The following is a 17,254-nucleotide window of genomic DNA, read 5'->3' as shown; positions in this document are numbered from 1 at the left end:
ATAAAAAGAAAACAATCACTGTTCTTTGAGGAGCTATATGGTAGTTCACTAATCAGAGATGACATGGTAAATATCACATGTACCTTTTGTAAAACAGAACTATACAACGGTTTTGTTAAAGAGTTAAAATCACCATCAAAGTCACCATCCCCAGCTGTAATATAAATAATCACAACACCTCATCAGTTTTTCCTCTGTGAGCATGAAATAAACTGCTGAAGCCTGAAATGAATAATTTATCTCAGAAGATGGCAATAGCGGTAACATCAACAGTTACAGGAAAGGGAATAAAAACTTCTGTTGTCTTAATCATTGTGTGGTGAAACACACAGCACTGTGCCCTGCTGCCTTCTTCCCCTCCTGCCTGGAAGGAAAACTGCCACAGCAGTGCCAGTGGATGAGGGATGTGCCCCTTGCCCACATCTCTCCGCCTCTCCCCGTCCCTCAGGGCTGCCCGCTGCGCCATGGTTCTGCCATCCATCCGCAGGCCAGCTCCTCTGGCAGGAGCAGTGGCCTGGGAGGCAGGCGGGCCCTGCTTGGAGCACTCACCAGAGCCATCCCTCATCCTGAGGATTCATGCCTTGATGATATTGGCCTCTTTTTATACTTCAGCAGTAGGGAGCCAGGTTTGAACACATGGGGCTTGGAAGAATTAACTTTTTTTTTGTATCTGGAGTCCTGCTTTACCTCTGTGCTGGCAGTTTAGGAGACTTCCAGTTATCCTCATCAGAGTGTTCAAACATGCAGCTTCAATAAGTAAAATAACTGGGTCTAAGCATGTTTTTTTTTCTGATGGATGTTGTGGTTAAGAGGACATGACAGTGAGCTACAAAAGTCATTATCTATTAATTTTGCTGGTTTATTTTAGTAAGCAATTTATAGCTTTTCCAGAATGTCTTTTGCATTTTCCGCTCATTAATTGAGTCCCATTTATACTATTTCTTTTGCATTAAAAGATGTATTGCACTATTTAAAGTCTTAATTTAGCCCATATGTCAAAACTATATCTAAATGAGCCACTTAGAGCACTTTTGTATGAATTGCATTATGTATGTCTTTCCCTCTCTGCCTTTTTTATCTTTGTAGTTTCAGTTTCCTTATTAGATGGTAGGAAAGGAGCAAATAAAATATAAGTATAATAAGCAGCAACATTAAAACACAACTTGGGACTACCGAGTCAAGTTCAAGGTGTAGAAGATATTTTTAGTGCCTGAAAATTGCTGGCTTTTCATTTATCTGTTTTTCTAATATGCATACTGAAGTTATTGCTGCCATCCTTAATAAAAAGAAGGTGTATACTTTCTCAAGAAAATCTTTTCTTTTTATACCCATGTTAGGGAGAAAGAACAGCAAAAACTAGAAGAAAGTATCAAGGTGGACCATTACCAGATTGCTTTTCTCAAAGCTCACCTATTCTTTCATCTTTAGTCAGTCCTTTTATTCTAGGAATAAAAGACCAAAACGAAGCAAAAACAAACCTCTCCACCCTACAATCTACTCTGGTATTACTGAGGCTAGGTCACATTCTGTGTTTAAAAAGGTTGTTTTTTTTCTTTCCTGGAAAATCTTCTGGAGGTTTAGTATGCATATTTGATTTCTGTAATTTCTTCCTGTTTTGTATATTAGCTGTCTGAGCTGTGAGCTAAATAGTATATACTGGTTTACATTTTCATATTTTTCCTTTTGGAGTCCGTGTCCCATGGACTCCAAAGCAGTGTATTTACAGCGGGGTACAAGAAACAATGTTCTTTCCTGTGGTAAGAAGCAAACAGTAACATCTCCCTTTGGGAGCAGTACATTTGCACTGTTCAAATGTGCATGTAACTTAGATGCTGATATGGATGTTCACGGTAATCGTGTTTATCATCTGCTCCATTGCAGAAGTTCTTTTTCACTTATCACTACACAAGGTGTCACTCTTACAGGTCTTTTTGCTTTTTTATTTATTCAGAGAGTTCACTGAACTTTTTTTCTACTTTCTCTTTTCATAAGCAAAGTATGACTCTTAGATTACTTAAGCCATGTACTATATTTTTAGGATCTCAATTAATAATAACCAAGACAGTTTTTTTACCCATAAAGCCATATTTTCAACAGAAGTTTACTTTCCTTCTATGCTATTTTGTGCTGGTATATTGCATATTGTAAGATACAATATTGCCAGTGGTTATAGTAATGATCTTTAACATCTGTTCTTTGCAAATACCAACTGTTTCTTAATTTGGTGCTATATTTAAAAATAATTACCAGCTTTCAGCCTTCCAATTTAATGTCAAGTCATATTTCATTTCTATGTATTTTACTATGCAGCTGATTTTGTTTCCTTTGTTATATAGTTGAGCTTTAGCTTATAACAGATTGCTGTTTTTCTCATGTTGGATATATTTGATGATGCGAATAGCACTCTTTGTTTTCTTGTTCCATTGGCTGCCTTCTTTCAAGACTGGTTAAAAACCACAAAAAATTATCACAACCATTTTAACAATTTCTCCATTTTTTCCTGAGCAAGAATTTAAAAGTGCTATAATCTGGAGATATCACTCCTGATATGTATTACCTAACAGTGTTGTTTCTTTCTAGTGACTACTTTTACATGGATCGGAGGATTTATTTATGTATGTAGTTATGTATGTATGTATTTATTTGTTTATTTATGCTATACTTTAGAAGACTTTGTGTTTTGAGCCAAACACCTTTATGATACTCATATGGGAAATCAGGCCCTGGACTGCTAATTCACCTTTTCCAAAAACAAGAAATAGAACCAATCTGAACCCAAATCTCCAGTGTCAAAGGTTAGATGGTAAAAATTTAGCTATCTGTGTTTACAAATTAGGACTTTATTAGGGTTATTTTCTCAGATCCTGTCTTGCTCTTTATGTTTTCAAGACAGTCCTTGTGCCTTGTGCAGAGTCCTTTTCCCACCATTGTGGAGGGAATTATGATACATATTTTCAATTTACTTACCCTGTGGAAAGGCTGTAGCTATTTAGGCCATTCTGAAGTATTATCACCTTTTCAAAAACCTGTTCTCTCTTCCAGATTTACTCTGCTCTGTTAGAAATGTTTTTTACTTTTTTTGCCTTTAAGATAAAGGTGTTGGAGAAACCTGAAACTGCTTAAGGATTTGGTCAGGCTATTGATAAAAATAGTTCAGAAAAGGAAGAGAGAATCATGTTACCTTATAATGCCTTGCTACTTCATTTTGATAACTTTCTGGATTGGTTTACATTGCAAGCTGCTGAAAACTGGCTCCTACTCTAGCTAGACCTCAGTCTCATCCAGTGTGGCTATTCCAATGTTCCTGCAATTACTTCTGTCCTGGTACTGCATCTATTCCAACTTTCTGCTAAACATATTTTAAGTACCCTTGAAATTAAGGTTATAAATAGTCTCAGAAGAATGCATGGTCTACAAAAATATTTTTAAAGATTGTTGTAAGTAATTATTCCTGTTACTTTTATTATTGTCTAGGTAAAGAAGGATGGATATTGCATTAAGGGAATATGAAGGACGTACCTTGTAAATATTGATACAATAGGTTGGTGCAAAATTCTGGTACAAAATTGGTTTATGTGACCAGTATAGTTAAAATCAGCCAAGACGCATTTTTTTTTTTTTTTTTTTTGTCTTTAAGACAAGAAAGCAATTTGAACTAATCAAGAACTGAGCACAAAGCAAGCAAAGATACACAAATTTCTACTTTTAAAAATATTTGTGAATATATAGTTTTCATTTGTGCTTATAGTTATGCTTCTTGAATGGCAATACACAGAACCTGCGGTCTCAGGATGTTTTCTACCTGTTCCTGACCTGCTAGGGTCACTAAACAGAATATTCAAATTCTTATGCATCCATAACCTCTTAGAAAATCTTTAGCTTTTCAGACTCACAGGTACTGGTAAATTTAAATATGATAATTTCTTTGTACTGGAAGTTCTGTGTTATGAACATACAAATTTTTCCAAGATTTTTTTTTTTTTTTTTCTGTTAAAAGGAGAATCTATTTTCTGACATTTTCTTGATTATGTTCAAAACAAACAGAACAACTACAGATGATGAATTATTGTTTTTAATTTATGAATATTAGACAACATCTAAAAGGAACATCAGAACCCCTGATTTTTAATTACAATATTTAGGGTATATATATTTTTGGATGAAGGAACTTTATTCTCTGTAGGTACAGTACCTAACACAATGAAAATACTATTTCTTAGAGTCTCCTTGACATTACTGTTCATACTCAGAAAAACTAATAATATTATTAACCTTCTGAGGTAACACTTCAGAATAAATTTATTTCTTGAGCAGTGCCCTTATTTTTTTACAGAATTACATTTCTAGTAATTTGAAGGTTTTATGAAATAAAATCAAATGGTAAAGATGTAACATGAAAGAGTGAATTAGTTTATGACAATGTATTTGCATTTGAAGCAAAAAGGGCTGAAAGTCAAATGCAACTAAAAATGAAATGTTGTATCATTGACCTCTAGAGAATGAATATTATTCCTTGTAATATTTCTGTGTTAATTTTATTAGCCACAAATTACATTTTGAACCTCTCTGCATTCTCTTTCTATATTTCTTATTTTAAGAATGATTGTAAAAGTTTATGTATAAAAATTGCTAAGCTATAATCTATAAATATTATGTTACATTAAAAAAGGAAGATGAGAAAGACTTACTACCTTGTTTGATGAATCTTAGGGTATTATTCTGTATACTTTGTTTCTACTTTTGTTGAAGATGATATTTTGGAAAAAATTCTAATGGCATGTAATATTTTATAAACCTATTGTATCTGGTTAGTCAAACAAATTAATTGAGAAAAAATAATCTGTGATATGTGATCAAATAACTGCCTCTGGAAATATCATTACTAGACTAAAACCAGAATTTATTTATTGTGTTGAAGAAGAAACATTTGAATGTTAATGGTCCTAGAAATGTAAGTTCCAGAAAGTTTTATGATCCAGGAGAAATTATCAATTTATACATCAGCCAATTGATGTGTTGTTTGCATGCCATTTTTTTGAGAACTTAATTTATTGTTTATAATTATAAAATGTAAGTTATTGAATTAATGAAAATTACTTTATTTATAGCAATAATTAAACATGCTTTGACCTAGGAAGAGATTACAAAGCTAAAGTTATAAACATCCTCTTAAATCTTCCTCTTGAATCTCTTTTCTGAAATGAGAAGGCAACACTCTTTTTCATTTATTTTCTGTATTGGGTTTTTCTATGTGTGAACTAAATAAATTTTTACTGTGTTCATAATGCTGAGCAAAGACATGTAAATAGCTACTTATAAGCATTTACTTTTTTTTCTTGACTACCCGAAAAGCTTTGTGCAAAAAGGAAAATTTTACCTTGTCGGATGAACAGAGAATCTCAAATTCCAAAATACTGTGGTAAATGCATACTTGTGCTACCAGTTTGGTGTACCTGATCTGTAGAATGGGTTGCTTAAATTCCTTTGGAATTAATTTGTTGCAAATCTTGTTATTAACAAAGGGCAACACATTCTCTTCAAAATCAAGAACTTCTTTTTCAAATTATAGTCTCAAGAGTCAAATGAAATAATAGCTAATATTTTTGCAATTACCATATTAATAAACCATAGTTCAAAATATGGACAATTAAGATTACTGTGCTCAAATTTCCTGGTATGCTCACTTTATTTTTCTGGTGAACTGCTCATCCTTTCTAGTGCCCTGCTGTGTGCTGAAGTCTGTAGTTTCAGTGAGGGTCGAAGGAAATTTTGCATTGGAGCATCGGCATCTTTAGCCCTTCACTCTTGGGATGGATAACATCTTTCTCCTCACTGCCTGACATCCTTTTTTTTTTTTTTTTTTTTTTTCCATTTGTAGTGTCTTGATCTTTCTTCATTGGTCTGCAGGACCATGTCTGATCCAAGTGCACTATATATGCATGATTTACATGCTTACCCAGGTTACAAGGTTACATCCTCCTCATAAACATCGGCGTGTCATCTCTGGCACCATCCCCTGCCCATAATTCTAAGGTCTTTAGTCTTATACTCTGCCTCCTCTGCAGCATTTCACTCCGGGGTCACAGAGAGTTCATTCTGCACCAAACACAGCTGCTGAATATGGATATTAAGCAGCTACCAAAGTGTGTAGACCTATACACAAAAATGCATGTCTATACACAGCTACACAATTTTGCAAAGCCAAAGAAAGAGAAAACAAAATCAGATAGATATTAAACTGAACATTGGATAACCTCTTTTATTTTTAAACAAGCTAAAAAAATATTTTCAGACATGAATCCAGGAAAAGCGTGACAAACCCTGGAGCATGTGATGATTCCTCAACACAAAACCTGTAGCCCATAACTAGGAAAGACCTTATTCTGCAGAGTTCAAAGGCTGAGCTTGCTGTCTTGAAAAAGGAGGTCCTAAGATATAGTCCATTTATAAGGCATTTATATAATCACTCACTGACAGTCAGGCCCTAAGTCACTGGCAATGGAAATCTGATAAACTGATTGTCTTGTTAGACATAGGCATAGTAGATTTTTTTCTTTTTTTAGTTATTATAGAGCCATGTGAGAGACTATGCAGCAATTATTCTCTGCAGGTCAGGCCTGGAGCATACTTTTAATACAGAATTTGCAGTGGCACATGCCAATTGATTTTGTTTTCTGTAACATAGTTTAAACTAACAAGCTGTAAATCTTGAAACTGCTCCTTTCTTCATGCAGTCCTGACTGATGGTAGCAGAGACTGAAACACTGTTTGGATTCAGGAGTTTATTGGGAAACTACAGTTCTATAGAGGTAGTAAAATGCAGATACCAATGGCTGAAGGAAAAAACTGTCAAGTCCATATAATGTAGTGTAGAACTAGATAGCTATGGCTATATTCTTTATTAAATTTAGCTCTGATATATCTTTTCATACCAGTTTCAGTGATCTTCCATACTCTGACCAGGTAGCTGCCATCAATAGAGAATGCTCCATGGTACATATGGGCCCTGCATACCAGGACATGTTACTCCAGTGTGTGTCATTTTATTGAAAAGCAGAGGTTTATGAGGTTACGTATAAGCACAGAAAATCAAAAGTGCAACCAAATAGATAAACCCTGCTTTTAGTGTACTGGTACCTGTGAAAGAAGCTACACATATATTTATCATCCATGTATCTTAGTTTCCAGATTACTAACACAGTTTTCCTCTGTCACATGCATTTTTTCATAGTTTTATGGTGCAAACTTTCAGATTTCAAATCTGAATTTGCATACAGGTATGGAATTTTGTTAAGGAGAAAGGAAGACTTCACCTTTACACATTATAAAATATTCACACACAAAAACATGATGCAGAGAAAACTTTTGTCAAAATGGTCAGATTTGAGACTGGACATAAAATATTTGTTACTGCTGACCTTAAAAATACTGGGAAATTTGAATTTCCACTTCAGAAAGCATGTTATCTGGCCAAGATGAAAAATAAAAAGTAGATCTTAAGTGTTTTACATGAAACGACAGAATCCAAGCACCCCATTTCATCCTCGCTAGATTTAGCTTCCTGATTCTCTAAACCTTCCCTAAAGAGCAGAGTCATCCAGTGACAACAATAGTTGCTTCTGCTATCAGCATCCTTCCCTGTGTGAAGCCCCACAGCCTTGTCATTGACACGGGAGGTGGGTTGGCTCCTGAAGGCAGCAGCCTGACCACTGCACAAGCTGTTCTCCATCTTGCTGCAGGTGAGCTGGCCAGCACCCAAGGCAGGGCTGACCTTGCTCCTGGGCTACTCACATCTTCATCTGTCTGGGACCTTGCTGTGCTTCTCATAGGTCTCTCTCCCCTTTCTCCTGTCTGCCAGAATAACTGGTCTTCCATCTGGCTAGTGTCCAAACCAATCCAGTCACAGTTTCTCCATCTGGTTTATTCCTGGAAAGATGAACTGGATGTTTTAATTTAGAACAGTTGATCTCTTCCAACCCTTTCTCCACAGCCTACTTACTTCATCTACACATATTTAATTTTGGCTAGACTTCTGCATAACTGTGGAGAGGAGATGTGGCTTCCTGCCCTGCACCTCCTCCCCAATTTTTTTCCTTTGATTCTTTTTTGTTTTCCAGTAGCAGAAAGTTTCCTTAATCCTGTGAAATTGTCCCTCACAAGATTGCTTACGCATAATTACACAACTGTCCTGCTTATTCTCTTCTGTTTTCAAAAAATAGAACAGCTTAAAATCTCTATTTTATATTTGTACTATATTTTAATTGTCCTTTTGATACAACACTATAAATTACATACATATATACATTTCTCCCTCTCCAGTGGGTAATTTACAACACAAATTCATAGAAATAACTCCATAGTAACAACTTATATCTTTTGTACCAAAGAGTAAAACACAAGAAGAGATAAAGTTTTTAAAAGGAAGAGGCTTTGTGAATATTTTCAGTTTACCATGAAATATCTCATTTAAACAGCTCATTTTTCTCCCCAGATTTTGTCACACAAGGTCTTGTTTGTTGCTTGACTCTGACTTTTTGAGGTCAATGCATTTCCATGCTGTTAGTCATGTAGACTTCACATCAGGGCATCAGCTGGTCTAATTGGCAGACTGTACACGGTGGCCAATAAAGCGAGGTACATTTGCATTTGCCTGTCCTGCTCATAGATCAAATAGGAGCATTTTGCAAACAGCAGTTACTCAGTGCTATCCTTCATGTCTTTGACATTTAAAGATCACAGAATCATAGAAAAGAATCCCACAATGATTTGAGTTGGAAGGGACCATTAAGGTTCCGACTCCCCAGCATGGGCAGGGACACCTTCCACTAAACCAGGCTCCATCCAACCTTGTCTTAAGTATTTCCAAGGGATGGGGTGTGCACAGCTTCTCTGGGCAACCTGTTACAGTTTCTCAACACCTTCACAGTAAAGAATTTTGTCCTGATATTTAACCTAAATTCAGCCTCTTTCACTTTAAAGCTATTATGCCTCTTTAAAGTCATTACCCCTCCTTGCTGCCCATCACAAACCCAAGAGAAAGATCTTGGGACTTTCTGCAGTCTGGCATTTGCAGTGGAGATTCCCCCTTCAACAGCTCCATTTGGGTGGAGGCATTGGCCCACCACCCAGGGCAGATGGTGCAGATCCAGTCACAGGTTCCTCTAGGTAAAAATGAAAGAAAACAAGTTAGTATAATTGTCATTATAATCACAGTTTAGGTTAAACTGATGTGCCCAGAGTGCAACTGGAAAGTATATCAAGTTCTCTTCTGCTAAGCGTCTACCTCTGAATCTCAATGCAGAAAAAATTCTCTCTGAATAAGAAAAGCAGGAAAGAAGGAGGGGAATTATTAGGGAAAAAAACCCCACAAAAACAAAAACAAAAAACAAAAAAGAAACAACAAATCCAAAACCAAACAAAATGGGAGGTGGCATTGGTGTTAAACAAAGCAAAATTCTTCTTTCATTTTTGCTGGCTGAAAAGCTTTTTGTCAGGGTGTAATACAATAGCTCAACTTTTTCATTCTAAGAAATCAGATAACTAAAAAATATTGTTCTACTCCTTTCCTCTATGCCCTAGAAATCAAAATAAGGTAGAGGTTTAGGGCGGTACACTGAACATAGTTTGAGGGTACTTTGCCCTGTGTAATCAAATAATAATAAATAATAATAATAATACTTGGGATTCTGTTTTCATCTTCCTTTTGGCAAAAGTGATGAGAGTTGGTTCCTTACCCAGCAGCTTATCTCAAAGGATTTAAAATTCACAATTGTCTTTCAAGCTATCATTTAAGCTTCACTGGTGGGACATGGGATGGAGTGTTGACATTATGGAATTCTTCAGATGAGAACCTACATTTTATTTTGTTTTATTTGATTTCATTCATTTTTCAGAATTGAAATGTCATGAGGATTAATTAAACAAATAAAATAAAATAAAACAAAATAAAATAAAATAAAACAAACAAACCAAAACACATTGATATTTCTGAAACTGGAAAATTTAATTTAGTGTTTCTGAACTAATCCAACACGGTTACTTTTTTGCCACTGAAATTTGTACATAAGTGGCTCTTCCATAAATGCCCCAGCCTTGTAGTCCCTATTCCAGTTGTACTAATTTCTAATTTATTTTCAAATTGGGACATTATAATGCAGCAGGATACTGGGCTGATCAGACACAGTTATATTTTTTCTTCATTAACATATGTTTGATATTTCTAATATTTCTTTTTTCATGGTTAATTTTTTTTCTACATGTAAATGGGTGTACTAAGACTTATATTGCTACTTACATTGAAGTAGAAAAGCTCTAAACATTTGTAGGTGACTGATCATGTATATGAAAAAGTGTATGAGGGTTATGTAAACAAATGGGAAAAATATTTGTCTTGCTATTCTTCAACATATTTTGTTATTCACAGCTGAATAACAAAATTATCCTTGCACTACATATTATCTTTATCTCATGACAGGCACTGTCTTCTCTACAGGAGAATGGAGAATATGAACTAGTTACTTACAGATACCAGCCCAGTTCAGGCTCTTAGGATCTGATCATCAGCATGAGACCTCAGGCTAAAGACAGAGAAGAGATGACATCTCCTATTCCATTCAACTTATATCTAAACACTGTTTAATAGTAATACATTGCCATTTACCCACTCTGAATTAATTCGTATTGGGTTCTATCTTGTGGTGGGAATAGAAACAGAGTGGAAAAAGACTATATCATAACAATATTCACTGAGAAAAGTAAAGGAAAGGGTAAAGGAAAGTAAAAGAGAAAGGAAACGTCTCCGGAAAGATCTACTGTGAGATATTCGGGTTCTGGTTATGCACCATTTCCACAGATTTTTCACACAAGCCAATAATTACAGACATAAGTAATTATATTTTGTTGCAATTCATTAAACTTTTTTCCCTCTGGAAAAAATAATAATTTCACAGAAAGAAAAAAATTTGCACAAGATTATCATTAAATAATATTAGAAAAGACACAAAATTATTTTAAAATAGATTCCAGATAATTCAATTTAAAAGACTCTCATTAGTATTGTAGATCAATCAATGCATTTTTGTATTTACAGTGACTCATGTGTAACTTCTATCTTCTCTTCCAGAATCTGACTTGTAAGATATGTTATTGGGAATGGAATTATAGTTGCAAATTATTAAAGTTGAAAGGAAGGAAAAAAAATCAGAGGCATTAAAAAAAAAAAAAGTTCATTCCACATCATATATTTATTTTGTATAGTGACAAGAGACTGCTCAGGAGTGAAGAAAAAGCTATTACATTTCAGCCTATGAAGCCCTCCAGACCTTACTTCTGTTCTCTCTTGGTTCCACTTGGTTCCTCTTGAAGCTATACCTTCCTTAAGTGGTTTTAAGTAGGACTAGCTTTAGGAAAAGCTGCCTATCAAACTTCCCATTATAAAGTCCGTTTAGAAATGGCAAAGAGCTCAACAATAAGAGAACAAAACAAAAAGCACAAATCCCACCATTCAGGATTGAGTCTCCAGAGATAGAGATATTATGAATGGCTTCACTGCTATTGCGTGCAATTAAACTCCTATTTTCACAGCACTTCCACTTTCCACAACATGGCATTTCCACAACACAGAAGTGTTGTGCTCTCTATTTACCTAACCTGGAGTAATTCTTTATAGCTTGATGAAAATTTGAAATACAAATTCCAAGAAGCCATGGTCTGGACAGAGGTAGTAATTTTTCAAAGGAGAAGCATCTCCCTTGAAATCATGGAAATTTTGTCCCTCTCTCCTCCTACTTCCTTTCCTTCACTGAATAAATTCAACTTACTCTGATATCAGCTTACTGAGTAAGCCCAAGACAGTGAAATCTTATGACATCAGTCCAATTAGGTAAATGTCCAAGAGTACATCTCCTTGAATGAAAAATTAGCCCTTTAAAAAATTTTTACAGTATTCTTTGGTTTTTCAAAAACCAAACAATTCACACAGGTTTTCCATCTTTATTTTTTGTTCAGTTTCTGGAAAATGGGATATACTTTCTTTAAAACAAAAAGCAAATACAGGTAATTAACTTGCCTGAATCCTTAAGACTGTCTCTTCAAGTCATTCTAGCATGTACAGATATATCCATAAAATATGATTGATCACTATATTTCAGGTTTATATTTTAAAAAAGTAAATAAATATCATGTTATAGTTGGCTGATCAATACAAGTTTTAAATTATATAGATATTTTAATTCCAAATTTATTATGCTCTTACCTCTAAGCAAACACCTAATTTAGGCTCTATGTTTTGGATGGATAAAAATCCTATTTTAAATTTCAATAAAGACAGTGAAAGAAAATGCTCCAAACAGGTTAACTGTATTTTTTAGTTCCCGCTTTCTCTATAGCAATTCATTTATTTGGTAATTAAAAATTCACTCAACCCCTCCAAACCTCCTGAAAGGTTTTGCTTAGGTAATGAGTAGTTATTCTGCTGAACTCTCCCATTTAGCTGAGGTCCCTCTCTAGAGGAAATATCATGGTCTGTGAGATCAGGAAAGAGCTAACCAGGTACAAATTTTCCTTCATAGATGACAGTCCAAATTATTTAATCTAATATTAATATTTAAAATCCTGCTAAGCATTAACAGGTGCCTATACAAAGAGAAGCAGAGACTGTTTATCACATGAGAACATTGTACTGGGAATAAGTATGTGTTTTCTTATGAGTTAGAAAATTTTTCTCATAATTGTGTGAATCAGCCTTCATTTGGCTTCTTTTTTAAGGGGCAGCCTATACAACTAGCTTTAGCTTTTTTCTTACAGCTGCATACTACCTTCACCTTGTCAAAAACCTAGCCATTGTTCTGGCCAGTCCCCTTCATCAGTTCTTCAGTAAGCATTTCCAAGAAATTTCTATTTTTGATTGCTTCCTAGTGTTCATTTATGTTTGCTTCACATGGCACATCTTACTTAGATTATAACCTGTGACAAGATCCAACATTCTCAGTAAATGAGAATATCTTGTTTACCAACTGTCAACAGTAGGTTTTATATATCTTGGTCTAGTTAATTCTACCTTGGTGAATGAACTGCCACTCCCTCTCTATTAGTAGAAAGTCAGTGAGAAGCATAGTTCATAGAAAAGCTGTTTTTTTTCCAGGTGGTAAGTGGTAGCATGTATCTGAATTCCAATTACAGTTCTTCAATTTCCAGAACTTAGGAGAGTGTCTATCTCTTCTTCACATTTTTCTGGTTTGCTCTACCTCAGTCTGTACAGAGCTGATATCAGAACATGAATAGACAGTAAATTCTCACTAAACATTCTCACTAAGTAGCAGCTTTCACCAAACATACTTGTTTCTTAAAACAAGCAAACAAAAAAGCAAACAAAAAATGAAGCCTGATGTAGAAGATTTGAAGATGTGATCTTAGTACATTTTAATTCCCTCACTCAAATTTAATGTCAAGATTTAGACAAATCAAATTTTTTCTAACAGAGGAAAAAATGCTTGAAGTAAGAGCAGCAGAAGTAAATCTCTGACAGCTTGTTTTTGATCTAATAAGTTCATGAATAATTAAATAATGTAATAATGTGTACAAGGAACAAAGTAGTATCAAAGAACCTCAAACTGTATAACATTATGATGTTTGATTTGATTTGAGGAAAAAAAAAACTAGCTGATCTATCTACCTCTAAAGCTAAAACTATATATAAATTGATAAACTGTATTAATTTCCAGCCCGATACAGAAATTATGTAACCTATACTAAAGTCATTAGAATGAGATAATCCTCAAGAAGTTTTCAGGAGATCATCCTTTAAAATACTCACAAATGATTCTGAATAATCTTACAAAAATCCAGCTGCTCAGATAATTTACATAATACTTTCCTATAGAGAACAAGTCCTTCTGACTCTGTCAGGATGGACATGATGGGTGGACAGTTTTCCTGTTATTTCAAGCCCATCCAATTCAAGTTTTAAAGCCTTTGATATGAGAGGGGGCTTGTGTTTATTTGGTAGATGTTAATTTGACCTTGACATCTAGATGTAAATACATTAAATAGGGATTCAGCAATAGCCAAGGCACCAGAGTTCGCATCTGCATCAACCAGAACTGTTCCCTTTGCAGACCATGGTCTCATCATGTTGTTTTATAGCATTGCCCATGCTAAAGAGTCACATTTCCTCATATGTCATCTCTCGTGTCCAGCCCATGAAACCCCTGAACATCTGACTAAGATCTGCAAAGTTGTTCATAACTTATTTAATTAAAAAAAAAAAAAAAAGAAAGAAGAAGAAAGAAAAGGTACAACATACATGACAGAGGTACAGACAAGAAGTTTTTCATTTCCACCTAGAAAGAGTTGTTAAATTTTCTGAGGCTATATGAGGAAGAAGAAAAGGGGACAGAGAATTTTCTTGAGATGGGTGGCTTAGAGCTTTTTTAGTTTAAGTTTTATCATTAACAGGACACATTATGTCTGAAAAAATATTTTTTTTTCCCATTTAGGATTTCTCAGAAATCTTCTTGGCCTGGAGCTATAACTGATGTAGCACTAGACTCTAAATTATCCCACCACAAACATGTCTTCCAAAATAATTACTGAAGTTCTACTGCATTACACAGTTCTTGTTTTTTACCAAATATCCTAATTTTTTTAAAAGCACAATGAGTATTTGAATTATTGCTCAAAATTTCCTAAATTGACTTAAAATAAAAGCTGATGTCTACAAAAAATTATTCCATTATTATTGCATAATTATTCCACAGAATTTGTAGGTGGGGTTTGTGGTTTTTGAAATTGTATTTTTTTTTTACTATAAAACCCCAACACTAGCTAGTAGATAAAATTCAATTTTCACACAGAATTATAACAAAAGAACAAGCATTCATTTAATGTCTCTAGAAACATGTAAGGAGATAAACCAATATCTTGGGTATATTTTTTTTTTACTCAGTGTGAAGAGTGCATGATTCTTGAAACTAAATTATTTGGTGGAAAAAAAATGGCCAGAGGGCAAAACCCAGACTATAGAAACTCTTTTCTTTGACTAACTTTTGTGACTGCTCTAAACTGGCCACTTTTTTCCCTGACTAATCTCTAAACAGAGGACATATCCCTTTCACTTGCAAAATGCTCTCACACAAAATAAATTACCTTCCCACCACCCTGATTACTTGCCAGGGAGTACTTTATTTTTCCACTAGGAAGAAGAAAATCAGCTTGTATTTTCCTTGCTAGAGCCTTCTGCATTTTAATTCTGGACTCTGAATGAACATCAGAGAGGCTTTATGATGTTTTGCACAAAAGTGCCTGTGTTCATAGTTTTACTCAGGGCACCCAAAATAGCATGCAGTAAGCAGTGTCATACTGTGAGTTTTCAAAAGTAAAAGCAGAACTGACTTATACTGGCAGGAAGCTGTAACTCCTAGAGCTTTCTGCGGATTTGTGAAGTAAAACAGGACTTCTTACTTCTCTGCATCCCATGTTTTATGCAACTTTTGCAATATCTATTCCTTTAATCCTCTAGAAGGCCCTGAAGTTACACAGGTAAGATATGTCTCTGTTTATTATTTTTTTAAATTTATTATATTCTAAAATCAAACTTAAAACATTTATCTGGGTGCCTCTAGTGCAAAAGACACAAAAGGCAAAAACAAACCCAGGAGGCCCTCAAAACCTCTAGAAAGAGAGATCTGCTTTTGTTGTTTCTTCAGAGTCCACTGTCTAACTTCTATATCTGTGAAATTACAAATTTATAAATTGGATTTACCCGAAGAAATACTCAGTTTGCTTGTTTTGTGTTCAATCATTGTGTTCATCTGTTTTTTGCAAGACCCCCAGCTCTGACAGAATGCTTGTGATTGCTTCAGTTGCACTTATGCAAGTGATTGTCATGAATGTGTGCCTACAATTTTTGAGGGTGGCATCAAGAGTGAAAATTCTCCTGTTTTAAAGGAATTCCTTGTCTTGTTACTCTTCACTCCAGAAACAGAATTAGTATCTCTTTTTTCTTGTTTTCATTCATATTTCTGTTTCCATTTCTTTTTATAATCTCCCAGCTAGCAATTGCCAAGTCTTTCAGACCACAGAAAATGTGTGCCTACACTTTTGTCAGATCTTGAGTGTGAAATGGCAATTTCTTAACAAGTGAGTTTTACAAAGAACAGTGCATTACATACAGAGGCAAAATATTTGCATTGCATATTTCTTTTGTAACACTTCAATTAGGGCGTATAGCTACAATTTATTTTTAAAGTTCAGACTCTTCAAATCGACTGTAACCAAAAAACATACAGTAAAGTATAGCCCAGAGATATTTAATAGTTGTTGATTTGTTATTGAAATACTGAGTGTCTGTCAACTTGTTCATTTCTGCAAATTATTTTGCTATGAAACTGATGGGAATTACCCACCTTTTGCATTATAATATTATTTTTTATAGACTGTTACTTTGTATCAGTTATGGTGCAAAAGTGCAAAAGCACTTCAGATAAACTACTTTTATTTTATACCTGGATGAATTTGCACTATGGTGCAAAAATTGATTTGTGGACTTAGTTTTTGGAGTTATGAAGATACATTTCAATGTTCAGCATTTTTCTGTTGGAAGTGGTGAGCCAAGTACTTACATGAAATGAATATAGGGCTGTGACAGGAGCTTAGACTTTCTGCATTTTTACAGAATAAAAAATGCATCAATGAAAGAGCTAGATAACGAAAATCTATTCTTGGACTTATTTCAAGGTAATGAAGAGAGGATGAGAGAGGGCCTGCCTACAAAATACTCAAAGAAAAGTAGTTTAAATTTAAAGAACAAAGTCACAAATCTACTGTGGAAAGCCATGCATAATTAGAAGCAAAATTTAACTTCTTTTACCCAGTGTAAGGTAATTTATGCAACTATAATGCACACTTTATATTCAAAACTTAAAAATGTATAGTATCCTAAAAATGAAGTCTATATACTTTCACGTGTCAGAATGTTTTACAATTGCTGATATGAAGTAGTTTTTAGACTGTATCAGCACAATTTTATATTGAAATAAGAAAATAATATATGCTATACAGGCATATTTTAATGATATCTGTGGTTTAAGCTATTGTTGCTTTTCATCATTGCACTTTGGTTTATTTGGTTTGATAAATTTTATGTATATATTTTGGATGAAATTTCCATTATGTTGTCTTTTCATCATATTTTCTAAAAATATAAATGGAATCCTCTTGTTTAGCTTAATCAGAAAGATTTGGCTATTTCTTAAAT

The 17,254-nt window shown here is 34.4% G+C and overlaps 1 protein-coding gene across 4 annotated transcripts in view; it reads left to right on the top strand.

Moving 5' to 3' along the window:
* Positions 1–17,254, top strand: part of CDH19 (cadherin 19) — a 112,072-nt gene that overhangs the window by 31,598 nt on the left and 63,220 nt on the right. Inside the window, exon 1 of one of the 4 annotated variants that reach the window (XM_077784514.1) lies at positions 15,334–15,537. The exons of the other annotated variants lie outside the window; for them this stretch is intronic. The gene's annotated coding sequence lies outside the window, so the exon portion shown is untranslated. Of the gene's footprint in view, positions 1–15,333; positions 15,538–17,254 lie in introns of those variants that run through there. 4 annotated transcript variants of the gene reach the window in all.

The sequence above is a fragment of the Lonchura striata genome, chromosome 1 (assembly GCF_046129695.1).
Source record: "Lonchura striata isolate bLonStr1 chromosome 1, bLonStr1.mat, whole genome shotgun sequence".
Classification (NCBI taxonomy): domain Eukaryota; kingdom Metazoa; phylum Chordata; class Aves; order Passeriformes; family Estrildidae; genus Lonchura; species Lonchura striata.
This window is presented reverse-complemented; position numbering and strand designations above follow the sequence as displayed.